This window comes from Ailuropoda melanoleuca, chromosome 16, assembly GCF_002007445.2.
Source record: "Ailuropoda melanoleuca isolate Jingjing chromosome 16, ASM200744v2, whole genome shotgun sequence".
Taxonomy (NCBI): Eukaryota; Metazoa; Chordata; class Mammalia; order Carnivora; family Ursidae; genus Ailuropoda; species Ailuropoda melanoleuca.
In genome coordinates, this window is record NC_048233.1 from 23,598,061 (window position 1) to 23,614,494 (window position 16,434).

At 36.7% G+C, this 16,434-nt stretch overlaps 1 pseudogene; it reads right to left on the reverse strand.

The window, feature by feature from the left end:
* Positions 1-16,434, reverse strand: part of LOC105242151 — a 237,538-nt pseudogene that overhangs the window by 199,844 nt on the left and 21,260 nt on the right.

A 16,434-nucleotide genomic window follows, 5' to 3' on the forward strand; every position in this document is an offset into this window, starting at 1 on the left:
GCACTTCTATATTATTTAGAAAATACTTATTTATTCTTCTTTCGTTTGAGGTCTCCAAGCTAGTCATTTAACAATGTCAGAATTTATTCTTCAATCCCCTGATAACTTTTTAAGAATCTTCCTCAAAATCTTGCTCTGACCAAATTATCCTTAGAGGAAAATAAACCTTTCCCCCAATAAATTGTTTCTTGGGCATTTAATGAGTCTCCATTTAATCTTGGTTTCCAGTAGCTTTCCAGATATAGAAATGAAGCACTCTAGGATATAGTTTCCATTTCTGTGGCCCTTCCATTGGATGTAAGCCATTATGGAAGTCTATCGAGAATGTCCTAGCACAGCACTACAACTGCTGTACAACTTTTTCTCCTTATCCTTTAATAACCAAATCAAATTTTATCTCCTCTGTGACCTTTTCTATGACTTCCTTTATTCCCATCATCCTGCTTGCATGAACAAAACCAAGTATATTTGGAAATCAGTAACTAGGAATGCTTTTCTTCAAAGTCCAGAGGGATAGAAAACTGGATGAGTTCGAAGAGACATTTTAAGGTGAAACGGTAGAACAGTAGGAGAGTTCTTGTTAAACAGCCTTGACCATCTTATTGCACAGTAGCTTTATTTTTTTTTTTTTNACCATCTTATTGCACAGTAGCTTTAGATCTAGTGTGGACTCAGCTAAATGACTACAAATTTAATTACTTTTATAGATATTGGGCTATTCATATATTCTTTTTTTATTATATTATGTTAGTCACCATACAGTACATCCCTGGTTATTGATATAAAGTTCGATGATTCATTAGTTGCGTATAACACCCAGCGCACCATGCAATACGGGCTATTCATATATTCTATTTCTTCTTCAGTGAGCTTTGGTAGTTTGGGTCTCTTTAAAGAGTTTGTCAATTTCATATAAATTGTTCATAGTATACCTTTATTATCCTTTAAATGCTGGTGCTAATGAAACCAAATTAAGGATAGACTTCATTGAATGTGTAAAATACGTAATCTAATTTGTTGGATCTATAGTGATTTTCCCTTTTTCACTTGTAATACTGGTTATCAGTGTTTCTCCCCCCCCTTTTTTTTCCTGCTCAGTCTGGATAAAGTTTTATCACTATTATCAATCTTTCAAAAGAAACAATTTTTAATTTCACTGATTTTTCTCTATTGTTTTTCTTTTTACTCTTTCAGTCATTTCTGCTCTTGCCTTCATTATTTCCTTCCTCCTGCTTATCTTGAGCTAAATTTGCTCTTCTTTTTCAGGTTTTTTTAAGATCATTGATTTGAGACCTTTCTTCTTGTCTAATGTAAGCATTTAATGTTATAAATTTGTCTCTAAGCATTGCTTTGGTTTCATCCAACAAGTTTTTATGTTGTATGTTCATTTTCATTCAGCTCAAAGTATTTTCCAAATTTTCTTGTGATTTCTTCTATCACCCATGGATTATTTAGAATGTCTTGTTTAAATTCCAAACGTGCGGATTTTCCAGATAATTTTTTACTGATATGTTTTTCCATTCCCACTCTCCATCTGGTCCTGAGTTTGAAGTTGTAACTTTGATCTCGCTGCCTGGGCTATGATGATGGGTCACTACTAGGATTTGATCCCTGAAATGTCCCCTCCAGCTTCATGCCTTACGCTCTTGTCCTTTGGTAGTCCTCATGGGACTCATCTGTGTATCTGACTCTCTATCTTCTACCTGATGTGTTAGAGGGATCACAAACAACAGAAAATATGATAGGAAATCAAATACAGATCAATTAAAAATCTACCAAAGTGCATTAAAGGTTTGACAGAATTTAGATTAATAATACAGACAGAGTGAACTCCAGAAGCAGTAATTGAGGAATAGGGCACTGAATATGTATAATGGGGTTTTACTCAGACTTGGGAATTAACAGGATTGATAAGATCAAGGTACAGAGGACTTTTTTTTTTTTTAGATTTTATTTATTTGACAGAGACAGCCAGCGAGAGAGGGAACACAAGCAGGGGGAGTGGGAGAGGAAGAAGCAGGCTCTCAGCGGAGGAGCCTGATGTGGGGCTCGATCCCAGCACGCTGGGATCATGCCCTGAGCCAAAGGCAGACGCTTAACGACTGCGCCACCCAGGCGCCCCTAGAGAGGACTTTCAATTGTTAGTAAGACCCTTCTTTGAAATAACCCCACAATTCTTTCCAAATGATCTTTCCATTTATTTCCATTGGATTCTCAGTGCAGATATCAAATGATTATGTGAATTAAATATTCTATTTGATACCAGAGTCACAACAGAGAATATTTTCAGATTCAGCAAAGGTGCAACCCCTATTCTTCATCAATGACTATAATTACACCTGTCACTGGCAATTCCTCTAATATTGGTTATAATATAGACCAATCTATTTCCCAACATGTCAAAACTTAAATTCGTACCATTAATGTTTCAGATGTGAGAATTATGAGAATTTTGTTTTTTTATTAAGTATCCTTATTTTTTAAACATATATACTGAAATATGAGTAGATAAAATATTTTTATAAAAATCTGAATGTAATTACTTCTTTATTGAAAAAGAATACACTAGAAAAAAAATTCAACTAATCTCAAATGAAGAGTATGGGAGGAAAAACAGCTGAAATGTATAGGATCTAATGTCTATATCTCCTCCATATAAAGTCTTTAAACTGACATCTCACATAAAGATGCACAAACAAACCAATTCATAAACACCTGTCTTAATTTGAAGATGGTCATGATTGATATTCATGGAAGCCAGACCCTATAAAATATATCCTCTTTATGGCATGGAACAAATTACCAACAATCAAGGGAGATGCTTAAAGAGGCAATTAAAACATGAGGATGTTACTTAATCTGATTACAGGCAAAGCTGGGGCTTACCTTATGTTGGCCCCCTCTGTGCTTCCTAACTCACAATTCCCCTTCCAAGATAGCCTGAAAGAAGAGAAAATAGAACAGTTCTGACTAATAAATCAGGTTATATCTATATGTACAAACAAAAAGCGTAGCCTCCGAGATGAATTTGTTTCTCCCCACTCAGAAAGAACAGGAACCTTATTCATTTGTGAAAGTAATATTTATTTTTAATACTGTGCATTTATTTATATAGATATAGTTCTAACTGCATTTATAGGGTTTAAATTAGCGTAGTTCATGTCTGCAAATTTGATGAAAAGTACAACAAGGATGCCAGGTATATTCATCAATACTTTTATGGTAATTGATTTTTTTAAATTGGCAAATTAATTTGTGATGCTGCTGAAGGCGACCAATCAATTTTCCCATTATTTTAAGTTATTTGTCATTTTGGGGAATGAAAAATAATTTTCTTGTAAAAAATTAAAGCATACAATTTGCTTTTTTGAATTAATGTGACACTGTCTGGTATCACTAATTGAAAGAGGATTGATTAAAATTTCCTAAAAGATTTTTTAAATGTTTTATAATCATAAATAAATCCTACACATAAAATCAGATTCCAATCTATAATCAACATGACTTAGGAAACTTGGCTGAACCAGAAAAAAAAGAAAAGGCAAGCAAAAGGGAAAAAGGAAGGCTAGAGGGGGAGGTTTTAACTCTTAGAAAAGATAAAAACCAGTCCGATAATCAAAACTTGTAGTTAATTTATTATAAACATAGCAGAGAGAGTGAATTTAAAAAAATCTTGCCTGACTGGCCATCTGTCCACACTTTGGTACTACTGCTGCTCTGAGGAAAAATAAATACATCCTGGGTTGAACTCAGGAAAACAGGATTTACTATTATTAACATTCTCACCAATGTGCCTAAGTCAACCTTTCTGCAGTCTAGAAAAATATGATAAATAAAATTCAGATGATAGAGTGTGAATTGATCAGAAGCTTTGATCTCATATTTATCATTTTGGAGTTTTTAGTTGTTTTGTTTTGTTTGGTCCCATTCTGCAATTCTTAACAGCTAGAATTCCATTTCAATCTCAATAGGAATTAAAGAATACTGAATACTATACCGTCCCAGCTTTTAAAATGTAGCTGAAATATCACTTAGAACAATGGCTGGGGAAGAAAACAACAATAAACTGTTTTGTTTGACAGTGACTGACAATGATATTATTGCCCACACATGTCTGCCTATAACTACTGTTGTACATTTTGCAGCTCTTTCCCCTCAAGTATAATCTAGGTATGGAATTAGTTGATCAACTCATTTCCATGGATACTGAAGAATCTGGCAAAGTGACCTAAATGCAGATTGTAGGTAAAGTTGTATTGTTATCTATTGCTGTAACTGATGCCAATGCTCTGTCCTCATTAGGAAGAACCACCCTGGGGCAGGGGCTCAATGCCCCCAGAGATCCTCATTCCCATGGGTTCTACTCTCACTTTTTACCAGCCTTAGCTCCACAGACTCTCTTGAGGTTCTGAACTCAGGTTCTGCTGTCTACTTGTACAGTAATCTAATGATACCACCACTGGGTCCCAACTATTTGTCTCTGGGATACTTACCTCTGATGTCTAAGGATGCACTAATTTCTCTCTTTATCCAAAATAAGTTTGGAAAATGTTTTGTTTCAGCTTAAAAAAATACTTAACTCAGAAAATTAGGAGGAAAACAATGAATTTAAAAAGAAAACTTCAAATTCTCGTTCTACCTCTAACTCCCTATGAACCTTGAGTAAGTTACCTCACTTTTAATTATTCATTCAACCAACATTTGCTGAGGAACTACTATGTCAAACATGCTTAGGGATCAGGTATGCAAAGAAAAATAGGAAATAATTCTTGTTCTGCAAGAGCTCACAGTGGAAAAGAGAAGATGGGCATATATACCGATGTTCAGAAAGCTGGGTGACACAAATCATGATACAAGAAAATTAAGGGGTTCTTAGGGGGTCATCTCACCTATACTGGGAAGGTCAGGGTGGGCTTCTAGGAGAAGAGTCTGCGGTGAGGTCTGAAGGATGAGCAGGAGACAACCAGTCCAAGAAAGAAGGAGGGGAGAAGGGGAATGCAAAAGGAGGAAAGAGTGCAATGTTAATGGCCCTAAAAAGAAGAAAATATCCTAGCATGCTCTTTGAGCCACCATGAAAGATTTTCACGATAATATAAATATCATTAATTAGCTTTTAAAGCCAACCTGTAGATAAAAGTATTGTCAATGGTTTCAGCATAGAATAGTTAATAACATTAAATGTCAACATTATTTAAACATATAAAAGAAAATTAACTTCTGACCTAGTAATTCCACTCCTAGGTACTTACATAAGACAAATGAAAACCAATCTCCAGCAGAAAATTATTCATATTAGCTCAAACTGGAAATAACTCAAATGCCTATTAACAGTGAAATGGACAAATTGTTTATATTCACACAATGCACAAAGAGGATTGATAAGAAGAAATAAACCACTGATACAGGCAACAGCATGGATGAATCTCAGACTCTACACTGAGTCAGTCAGACACACACACAAAAGACAACACTGTGATTACATTTATGTGAAATTCTAGAAGAAAATCTACTCTGTGGATAAGTTTTTGCCTCTTGAAGGGGCAAGTGACTGACGAAGAAGGAGCGCAGGGGAAATTTCTGGAGTGTTGAAAAATAGAGATGTGGGTCACACCGGTGTATGCACTGATTAAAATTCATTGAATTGCAGTTTCCCTTTCTGTGAGAGGGTGGCAACAGAATGAGAGGAGTCTGTGCTCACATCATCCCACAAATGCAATCAATGACAGTCAGATCATCCTGGGTGCCCCAGAAGTTGACAGGAGACTGGCAGAACAGGCTCCACAACTGAAGGTTGTGAGGAGGTCACACTGGGGGGGGGGGCGGGTGAGAATTGCAGAGATATGGTTTGGGAGAGAGACAGATAGTGGCCCCTGTCGGGGGAAGGAGCCAAGGTCACAGAGGGGGGCAAGGGATGAACTGGCACATGGAGGAGTGTGTGGGGAAGACAGGTCCCCATAGCAATTGGTTTGGAAAACAAGAGGGGCCGAATTTTCGTGCCTTCTTGCAAGGAGCTAAGGGGGCTTAAGGCCTGGAGTTTTAAAGGTCAGGCTTGGCTGAGATAGAGATCTGAGAGCATTATGCTGCTCTTGGAGATAAGGTAGGGCAAACAGCCCATGGACATAGAGCCATACAGGGTGAAAACAGCAATCTGAAGAGTGCCTAGGGCACACAGTGGGGTTATTTCACTCATCTCAGAGCATATCCCAGAGAGACAACACTGAGAGACCCTTCTGGGAACAAACNGAACAAAAGAATTGGAAGGCACCATTTCCCTCGCCTGCCCCCAGCATAAGCACAGGGCCACCTGTGGCAAACAGCTCAGCGCTGACACTCGCTACCTAACTTGCTTATACCACCCCCGCCCCCAGGTCCAGCAAAACTGCCCTTCCCAGTCACACTTGCCTCAGTCCAATCATGGTAAGTGCCCACCTTCAAAGACCAGTCCAGACCCCTGCCAACACTGCATCTCCGGACCCAGGAGTTTTGCAGGGCCTCGGTTCCAGCAGCAGTGACAATGGGTCTCATTTCACAAGCAGACCAGAGCACACCTAGTTAAACATGTCACATTCAGGTCAGACTAAACACTGCACATAGCAGGCAAAGAGAGTCTCTGCAGATGACTGGCCTAAAGGATAAAGTGGCCAGGATGAAACAGCAGAGCACACACAGCACACATTGAAAACACTCCCTGAAGTGCTAGGCCCTGGGGAACAGGGAACATTACAGGACCTCTCATTCATAAAGTCTTACCCTTAAGAACAGGAGATGTAATTGACTTTCCTAACATACAGAAACAGGCACAGGGACTTAGACAAAATGAGAAAACAGAGAAATTTGTCCCAAATGAAAAAACAGGGCAAGGCCACAGCCAGAGATCTAAGCAAAACAGGAACATGCCTGATGGAGTATTTAAAGCAATGATCATAAGGATACTCACTGGACTTGAGAAAAGAGTGAAAGACATCAGTGAGACCCTTATTACAGAGATTAAAAAAAAAAAAAAAAGAACCAATCAGAGATGAAGAGTGCAATACACGAGATTAGAAGCACATCTGATGCAATGAAAAGCAGGCTGGAAGAAGCAGAGGAACGATTTAATGACCTAGAAGACAGAGTAATGGAAAGTAATCAAGATGAATAAAAGAAAGAAAAATTAATAGACTTAGGGAACTCGGTGACTCCACCAAATGTAATACATTAATATCACAGAAGTCTCAGAAGAAGGAGAGAGAAAGGGGAGCAGAAAATTGACTTGAAGAAATAATAGCTAAAAACTTCCCTAATCTGGGAACAGAAACAGATATCCAGATCCAGTAGGCATAGAACCCTCAACAAAATCAATGAAAGCAGAACCACACCAAGACATATTACAATCAAAATGGCAAAATATAGTGATAAAGAAAAACTTTTAAAAGCAATAAGACAGAGGAAGACAGTTACAGACAAGGGAAACCCCATAAAGTTATCAGGGGATATTTTTTTTGGCAGAAGCACTGCAAGCCAGAAAGGAGTGGCATGATATATACAATGTGCTGAACAGGAAAAATCTGCAGCCAAGAGTACTCTATCCAGCAAGACTATCATTCAGAATAGGAGAGATACAGAGTTTCCCAGACAAACAAAACCTAACAGAGTTCACGACCACTAAACCAGCCCTGCAAGAAATATTAAAGGGGACTCTGAGTGGAAAGGAAAGACCAAAAGTGATAGCATGAAGGTAGGAAACATAAAAGTAGTACAAATGAGTGCTTTTGTAAAATATCAGTGAAGGAACTAAGAAAATAATAGGATGTAAAATATGAACCCATATACCTAATACGTGGTGGGAAAAGAATAAGAATGGTCTTGAACTTAAGTGATCATCAACTTAATATAGACTGCTATATGCAGAAGATGTTAGTAACCACAATCAAAAACCACTAATAAATATGCAAAAAATAAAGAGAAAGGAACCCAAGTATATCTCTAAAGAAAAACAGCAAACCATGAAAGAGAGAAAGATAAGAAAGGATCAGAGAAAAACTACAGAGACCAGAGACAACCACAAAACAGGTAATAAAATGGCAATAAATACATAGTTATCAATAATTACTTTGAATGTAAATGAACTAAATGCTCCAATCAAAAGACATAAGGTGACAGAATGGATAAAAAAACAAGACCCATCTATATACTGCCTACAAGATACTCATTTTAGACCAAAAGACACCTGCAGATTGAAAGTGAGGGAATAGAGAAACACTTATCATACAAATGGATGTCAAAAGAAGCCAGAGTAGCAATACTTACATTGGGCAAAATATAAGAGTGTAACAAGAGACGAAGAAGGACACTATATAATCATAAAGGGGACAATGCAACAAGAAGATATAACAACTGTAAATATTTATGCACCCAATATGGGAGCACCAAATACATAAGACAGTTAATAACGAACATAAAGGAACTAATCAATAATAATAGAATAATAGGAAGGGGACTTTAACACCCCATATATGTCAATGGTTAGATCATCCAAACAGAAAACCAACAATGAAACAGTGGCTTTGAGTAACACACTGGACCAGATAGATCTAACAGATATATTCAGAACATTCCATCCTAAAACAGCAGAATACACATTCTTTTCAAGTGCACATGGGACATTCTCCAGAATAGATCACATATTAAGCCACAAAACAAGCCTCAACAAGTTCAAGAAGACTGAAGTCATACCATGAATCTTTTCTGACCAAAACACTTGAAACTAGAAATCAACCACAAGAAAGAATCTGGAAAGACCACAAATACATGGAGGTTAAATGGCATGCTACTAAACAATGAATGGGTTAGCCAGGAAATAAAAGAAGAAATTTTAAAAATACATGGAAACAAATGAAAATGAAAACACAATGGTCCAAAACATTTAGGATGCAGCAAAAGCAGTTCTAGAAGGGAAGTTTATGGCAATACAGGCCTACCTCAAGAAGCAAGAAAAATCTCAAATAAACAATCTAACCTTACATCTAAAGGAACTAGAAAAAGAACAACAAACGAGTCTAAAGTCAGCAGAAGGAAGAAGATAATAAAGATTAGAGAATAAATAAATGATATAGAAATTAAAAAAACAGAACAGATCAACGAAACCAGGAACTGGTTCTCTGAAAAGATCAATAAAATTGGTAAACCTCTAGCCAGACTTACCATATAAACAATATTGGAAAGAAGAAATAATAACACCACAGAAATATAATTATAAGAGAATATTATGAAAAACTATATGCCAACATATTGAACAACCTAGAAGAAATGGATAAATTCCTACAAACATATAACCTATCAAGACTGAAACAGGAAAAAATAGAAAATTTGAGCAGACTGATTACCAGCAAAGAAATTGATTCAGTAATCAAAAAAGTCACAACAAACAGAAGTCCAGGACCAGCTGGCTTCACAGGCAAATTCTACAAAACATTTAAAGAAGAGTTAATACTTATTCTTCTTGAACTATTCCAAAATACAGAAAAGAAAGGAAAACATCCAAATTCATTCTATGAGGCCAGGATTACCCTGATACCAAAACCAGATAAAGATAGCACAAAAAAGAGAACTACAGCCAATATTTCTGATGAACACAGATGCAAAAATCCTCAACAATATACTAGCAAACCAAATCCAACAGTACATTAAAAAATTAACCACAATCAAGTAGGATTTATCCCTGGGATGAAAGGGTGGTTTGATATTTGCAAATCAATCAATGTGATACCTCACATCAATAAGAAAAAGGATAAGACCCATATGATCATTTCAATTGACACAGAAAAAGCATTTGACAAAGTACAACATCCATTCATGATAAAAACCCTCAACAAAGTAGGTTTGGAGGAATATACCTCAATATAGTAAAGGCCATATATGAAAAAAATCACAGCTAACACCATCCTTAAAGGGATAAAATTGAAAACTTTTCCCCTAAGGTCAGGAACAAGACAAAGATGTCCGCTCTCACCACTTTTTTCAACATAGTACTGGAAGTCCTAGCCACAGCATTCAGGTAACAAACAAACAAACAAAAAAAGTAAAAGGCATCCAAATTGGCAAGGAAGAAGTAAAACTTTCACTATTTGCAGATGGCATGATACTCTATATAGAAAACCTGAAAGAACTCCACCAATAAAAACTGCTAGAACTGATAAATGACTTTAGTGAGGGAATAGAGAAAGGATACAAAATCAAAGTGCAGGTATCTGTTGCATTTCTATGCACTAATAGTGGAGCAGTAGGAAGAGAAATTAAGAAAATGATCCCATTTGCAATTATACCAAAAATAATCAGATACCTAGGAATAAACCTAAACCAAAGAAGTGAAAGACCCATACTTTGAAAACTGTAAAACATTGATAAAAGAAATTGAAGATGACACAAAGAAATGGAAAAATGTTCCATGCTTATGGATTGGAAGAACAATGTTGTTAAAATGTCTATATAACCCAAAGCAATCTACACATTTAATACAATCCCTATCAAAATACCAACAGCATTTTTCACATAACTAGAACAAACTATCTTAAAATTTATATGGAACCACAAAAGACTCTGAATAGCTAGAGCAACCTTGAAAAAGAAAAGCAAAGCTGGAGGCATCACAATTCTGGTTGTCAAGTTATATTACAAAGATGTGGTCATCAAAACAGTATGGTACTGGTATGAAAATAAACACTAAGATCAATAGAACAGAATAGAAAACCCAGAAATAAACCCACAACAATATGGTCAATTAATCTCTGACAAAAAAGGAAAGCATATCCAACAGGAAAAAAGACAGTCTCTTCAACAAATGGTGTTGGGAAAACTGGACAGCAACATGCAGAAGAAAGAAACTAGACATTTCTTACATCATACACAAAAATAAACTCAAAATGGATTAAAGACCTAAATGTGAGACCTGAAACCATCAAATCCTAGAGGACAGCACAGGCAGTATCTTCTCTGACATGGTACATAGCAACTTTTTTCTAGATAGGTCCAAGGCAAGGAAAACAAAAGCAAAAATAAACTATTGGGACTACATCAAAATAAAAAGTTCTTGCATGGCAAATGAAACAATCAATAGAACTAAAAGGCAACTTACGGAATAGGAGAAGATATTTGCAAATGACATATCCAATAAAGGGTTAGTATCCAAAATATATAAATAACTTATAAAACTCAATACAAAAAAAATAATGATAATAATCCAATTTAAAAATGGGCAGAAGACATCAACAAATGGTTCTCCAAAAAACACATCCAGATGGCCAACAGACACATGAAAAGACGCTCATGATCACTTACCATTAGGGAAATCTATAATGCCAAGTCAAAACTATAACGACATATCACCTCACACCTGTCAGAATGGCTAAAACCTAGAATACAAGAAACAACAGGTGTTGGCGAGGATGTGGAGAGAAAGGAACCCTCATGCACTATTGGTGGGAATACAAATTGGTGCAGCCATTGTGGAAAACAGCATGGAGATTCCTCAGAAAGTTAAAAATGGAACTACTCTAAGATCCAGCAATCGCATTATTAGGTATTTACCCAAAGGATACCAAAACACTAATTTAAAGGGATACATGCACCCGGATGTTTATAGCAACATTATTTACAATAGTTAAGATATGGAAGCAGATTACACGTCCCTCGACTGATAAATGGATAAAGAGGTGGTATATACATACAATAGAATATTAATCAGCCATAAAGAATGAAATCTTTCCACTTGTGAGGATGTGGCCGGAGCTAGAGAAATAAGTCAGTCAGAGAAAGATGAATACCATATGACTTCACTCACATGTAGAATTTAAGAAACAAAACAAATGAGCATAGGGAGAATAAAAGAAAGAGAGAGAGAGAGAGAGAGACAAACCAAGAAACAGACTCTTAATTACAGAGAACAAACTACTGGTTACCAGAGGGGAGGTGGGTAGGGGGGGATGGGTGAAATAGGTGAAGGGAATTAAGAAGGGCATTTGTTGTGATGAGAGAGGTGATAAATGGAATTGTTGAATCACTATATTGTAAACCTGAAACTAATATAGGACTATATGTTACTAAATGGAATTAAAATAAAAACTTAAAAAAAATGAAAAACAAACAAAAACTCATTGAATTGCACAGATTTGTGGCTTTCATTCTATATTTTTTATCTAAAAATTGAAAACCAGAATATACTTTAATTAGTAGTATGTTTTCTTTTTTTCAGCAGTATAAGTTAGCTATTCTGAGACTACTTCCTATGTTCTAGGCTTGAGCAAAATTCTAGGGTTTCGAAAATAATAGGAGCCAGATTTCTCATTGTCAAGAATTGGGTAACAAATACAGAAACAAAGAAAACTAAAACTATGTTGTCCAATATGGTAGGTATTAGTCACATGTGGCTTTTGAACCCTTAAAATATGGCTAGCCCAAATTAAGGCTGTGCTGTCAATGTCAAATACACACTAGATTAGGAAGTCTTAGTAGAAGAAATGTAAAATATCTTATTAATAACTTTTTATGTTGATTATATGTTGATATGGTAAAATTTGTTGATATATTGGGTTAAATAGTACATTATTAAAATCAATTGTTTCTTTTTCCTTTTATAACATAGCAACTAGAAAGTTTATGGTTACGTATGTTGCTCATATTTATCCACTAGACAGTGCTGAAATATATTGTAGCTTGTGGTGTTGGACTGGAATTGGAGCTATCACATTCTAATATGTGAACTCAAAGTTCTATCTATCTATGTTTTTCTTCTCTGAAAGGGCCAGGAAACAATGATATGCCAGTAGCAATAAGCATACCTAGCACCCAATCTTCATACCATTCTCCATTAAACGGAAATAGAGTTGCTTGGAAAAATGGCTAATTTCAGGGTTGGGGCAGAGAAAGTACAGGATGAGCCTGGAACACCTTATTTCACAAGAAAGTAAAGGATTGCTATAAAAATGATGGACTATATCAAAACGACACAAAAGAATCACTGGGGCTCCCACTAGCCAAAACTAGGATAATTTGAACATCAATATAAATGATGATAGCAATGGATTATAACCTATTGAATAAGAATCCATGAGTCCTTATCCATTATAAATACATAAGTACATATACACATAATACATACTTCCTTATAGTAGAATCCCAACTAATAAATATAGAAAAAATACGATGGAGGTAGAAAATTATCAATGGATAATAAAACCAGTGGGTAAAATTTGATGAGAAACAATATTATTTACAGTTTCAAAGTATCTCCCCATATATTAATTATAAAGGGGAAGATCTCTTTAGTTTAGAAGAGTAATTTAATAACTTTGCAATTGAAAAAAAAATTATCACAATAAACTCAAAACTAATTATGTAATCTTGCTGGCTTGGTGTTTTTAAATAGCCCTGAGAGGATTCAACCTTCCCTTCCTACTCCCATAGGATCTTGGCTGGCACACCATGATGGACAGTTGGATCACTCTCTCACAAGTCCATCTGCTCCATTGTTGGAGACAGCTCTCTTCTGGACTTTAATTTCTACTGTCTTTTAAAGTCTGTCCTCCAGATCCACAAAGCAAGCCTTCAAGTATCAGAAGACATTTTTGATTTGCCACTTCTGCCTCACCTTCCCTAAGCTAAACATCTTCAGTTTATGCTATTTGTCCATTCAAAATGATGATATTTCTTAAAAGTCATGTAACATTTTAAACTTTTTTTCAGTGCTTTGTATACATAATCTCATTTTACCTTTATAATACACCTCTGAATGATGTTCAACAGGTATTTCGCACATGAGAAAACCAGCTTGTCCAAAGATTATACCACTGGTTTATGCCAGAATATAGACTAGAAGCTTGATCTCTTCACTTTCTTCCTATCTCTGAATTTAAATGAGCATTTATATAGACTGAACACTCACTAACCACAGCAAATATTTAGGACAAAAAAATTTTGAAGCCATTTTACTAATATTAAGAAAATAATTAGGAAGATACATTTATGGTAATTAATACTTAAAAAGTTACAATTTTTTTCCAAATGGTAAGAATTTAATATGGGTGTTTAGAACTTCAAGATATATTAAATGTTTCTCGTCTGTTTCCAGCTAAAATTTTTGACCAACTATAGGTTTGAGTTCAGGTTAAATTTTCTGATCATTTCAGCTGTAAGATAATATACCAATATAAGCCCCCTGGTTTGCCCCCCCCCCCAAAAAAGTAGAATTCTTAGAGTAATTTTTTTTTTTTTTAAGATTTTATTTATTCGACAGAGATAGAGACAGCCAGCGAGAGAGGGAACACAAGCAGGGGGAGTAGGAGAGGAAGAAGCAGGCTCATAGCGGAGGAGCCTGATGTGGGGCTCGATCCCATAACGCCAGGATCACGCCCTGAGCCGAAGGCAGACGCTTAACCGCTGTGCCACCCAGGCGCCCCTCTTAGAGTAATTTTTAAAAATGTGTGAAGGTTCTAGGATTTTTTATACTTCAGTCAGCTCAGATACTGTTTCCCTGCTGGTTTTCCAATATTCATCTTCATCCACTCATATTTGTTGAGTTCCTGGGCATCTGCTGGTTCCTCTTCTGTGTTCTCAGCAAGGAAAGTCAGAATTCAAACCTTTTTCCTTAAACAGCAACAATAAAAACTCACTGCATACGTAAAACTTCACCTATTGGGATAAAATCCTTGAGGACTCAGAGCTGAATTTAAATACATGGAAACAGCAGTTGTTAATGGTATATAATTAAAGTATCAGCTTTAAAATGTGCCTCCAACAGCATCTCAACAAAGTCCAATTTAAAGAACTTTCACTGTGCCAAGGAGGTGCTCTACTGAGCCCAAGTACACTGACAAACTGAGGGCTCTCCATGAGGGACACCCTGGCCTTCATCCATTGTAGATGGAAGTGTGTACCGACGACAGAACTCAGAATGTAATCGAACACTCTTGTGACAGGGCAGGAGCAGAGCTAGAGCAGCTCTCAGCCTCTGCAGGAACTGGAGTGCAAGCCTTTGATGATGTGATGAGCTGGGGCTCGTGGCAGGTTGGACTACTAGAAATATTAGCCTGACTACATGGTCTGTGTGAGTAGAATGATTCTGCTTTTTACTTTATTTCCTTTCTGAATGTCAATTTGAGCCATTTACCCAAGGGACAAACTAATGGAGATAGGTATATAGAAAATGAAAACTAGTAATTATGCCTTCTGGCTACAAAATGGTCAACTGGGAAGCCACGTACAAAATTTAGATCAACCAGCCTCTCCATGAGATATTGACCCAGCCACCAGCCAGGCCCAATTCCAATTGTTTAGCCTTGCGGGCAATGACCGGCTGCTGAGCACAAGTGGTTCAAGCTACCATGTTACCTAAATACAGCATGTGGCTCCTTCATCTTGCATCTTCCTAGGATTCTTAGTGAAGAATAGCATTCTCTACTCCCCAGTCTTTGGTATGTTTTCTTTGTAGAAGCAATGGAATTATTGGCAGGAAGCAGGCTTTAGAGTGAAACAGTCTACTTTTAACCTAGGTTCTCCAACCCTTAAGAAGGAGGCTGTGCCTGGCTTCTGATGTTTTCTTGTATTTAGAGAGACCTTGGCTGATATAACACTCCTGGCCCCCTTCACTCCTTTACCACTCTGCCTCAGAGATTGAGGAGCAAATTATTTGATTGGTAGATTTCAGAAGAGTAAGTAGGGTTTGCAGAGCTCAACCATTGGCATGCTCTCCTTCCTCGCATATATTCATATCTTCTTTCCCATGCTGGAAGTTTTATAAGGGGAGGCTCCCACAGGAGGAGACATGTCCATCTGGCCTGGACTGATGGATAAGTCTGCCTATTTCTGAGCTGCAGTATTAGGAAACCCACAGTTGCTGCACTGCTAAGCCACATCATCCCATCCAGCCTTAATCAGTAATAAGTATGGTATTCTGATCTCCGTCTGTCCTATTCCTTGTCTATCTTGTAAGTAGCTTACAACTCAGAACCACTTTTTAACTGTGTTGACCTTGGAAAGTTATTTAACTAGTTGTCATTATCCACTCATATTTGTCAAGTTTTTGAGCATCTTCTGGTTCCTCTTTTGGATGTTACAATTATTTTATTAACCTGGCAGGACTGCGAATGTAAAGTGCCTAGCACAGGGCTCTGCATTCAATTAAGGTTTGCCTTCCCTTACTATTATTTTAATTTAGTCATCCTCACATTTTTTAAATTCCATCTTCCCTTTAACTTTCTCCAATAAATTCTCTTCTATCTCTCCTCAGTCTTCAGTACTTTCTTATTAAACCTTTCTGCTGCCCTAAATCAACCTCAATTTTGTTCTTGAAATATAATCCCAGACCAGCAGGATCAGCATCTTCTGGAAATTTGTTGGAAATGGAAACTCTTAGGCCCCATCTCAGACTTTTTAAATCAGAAACTCTGGGGGTGGAGCCCG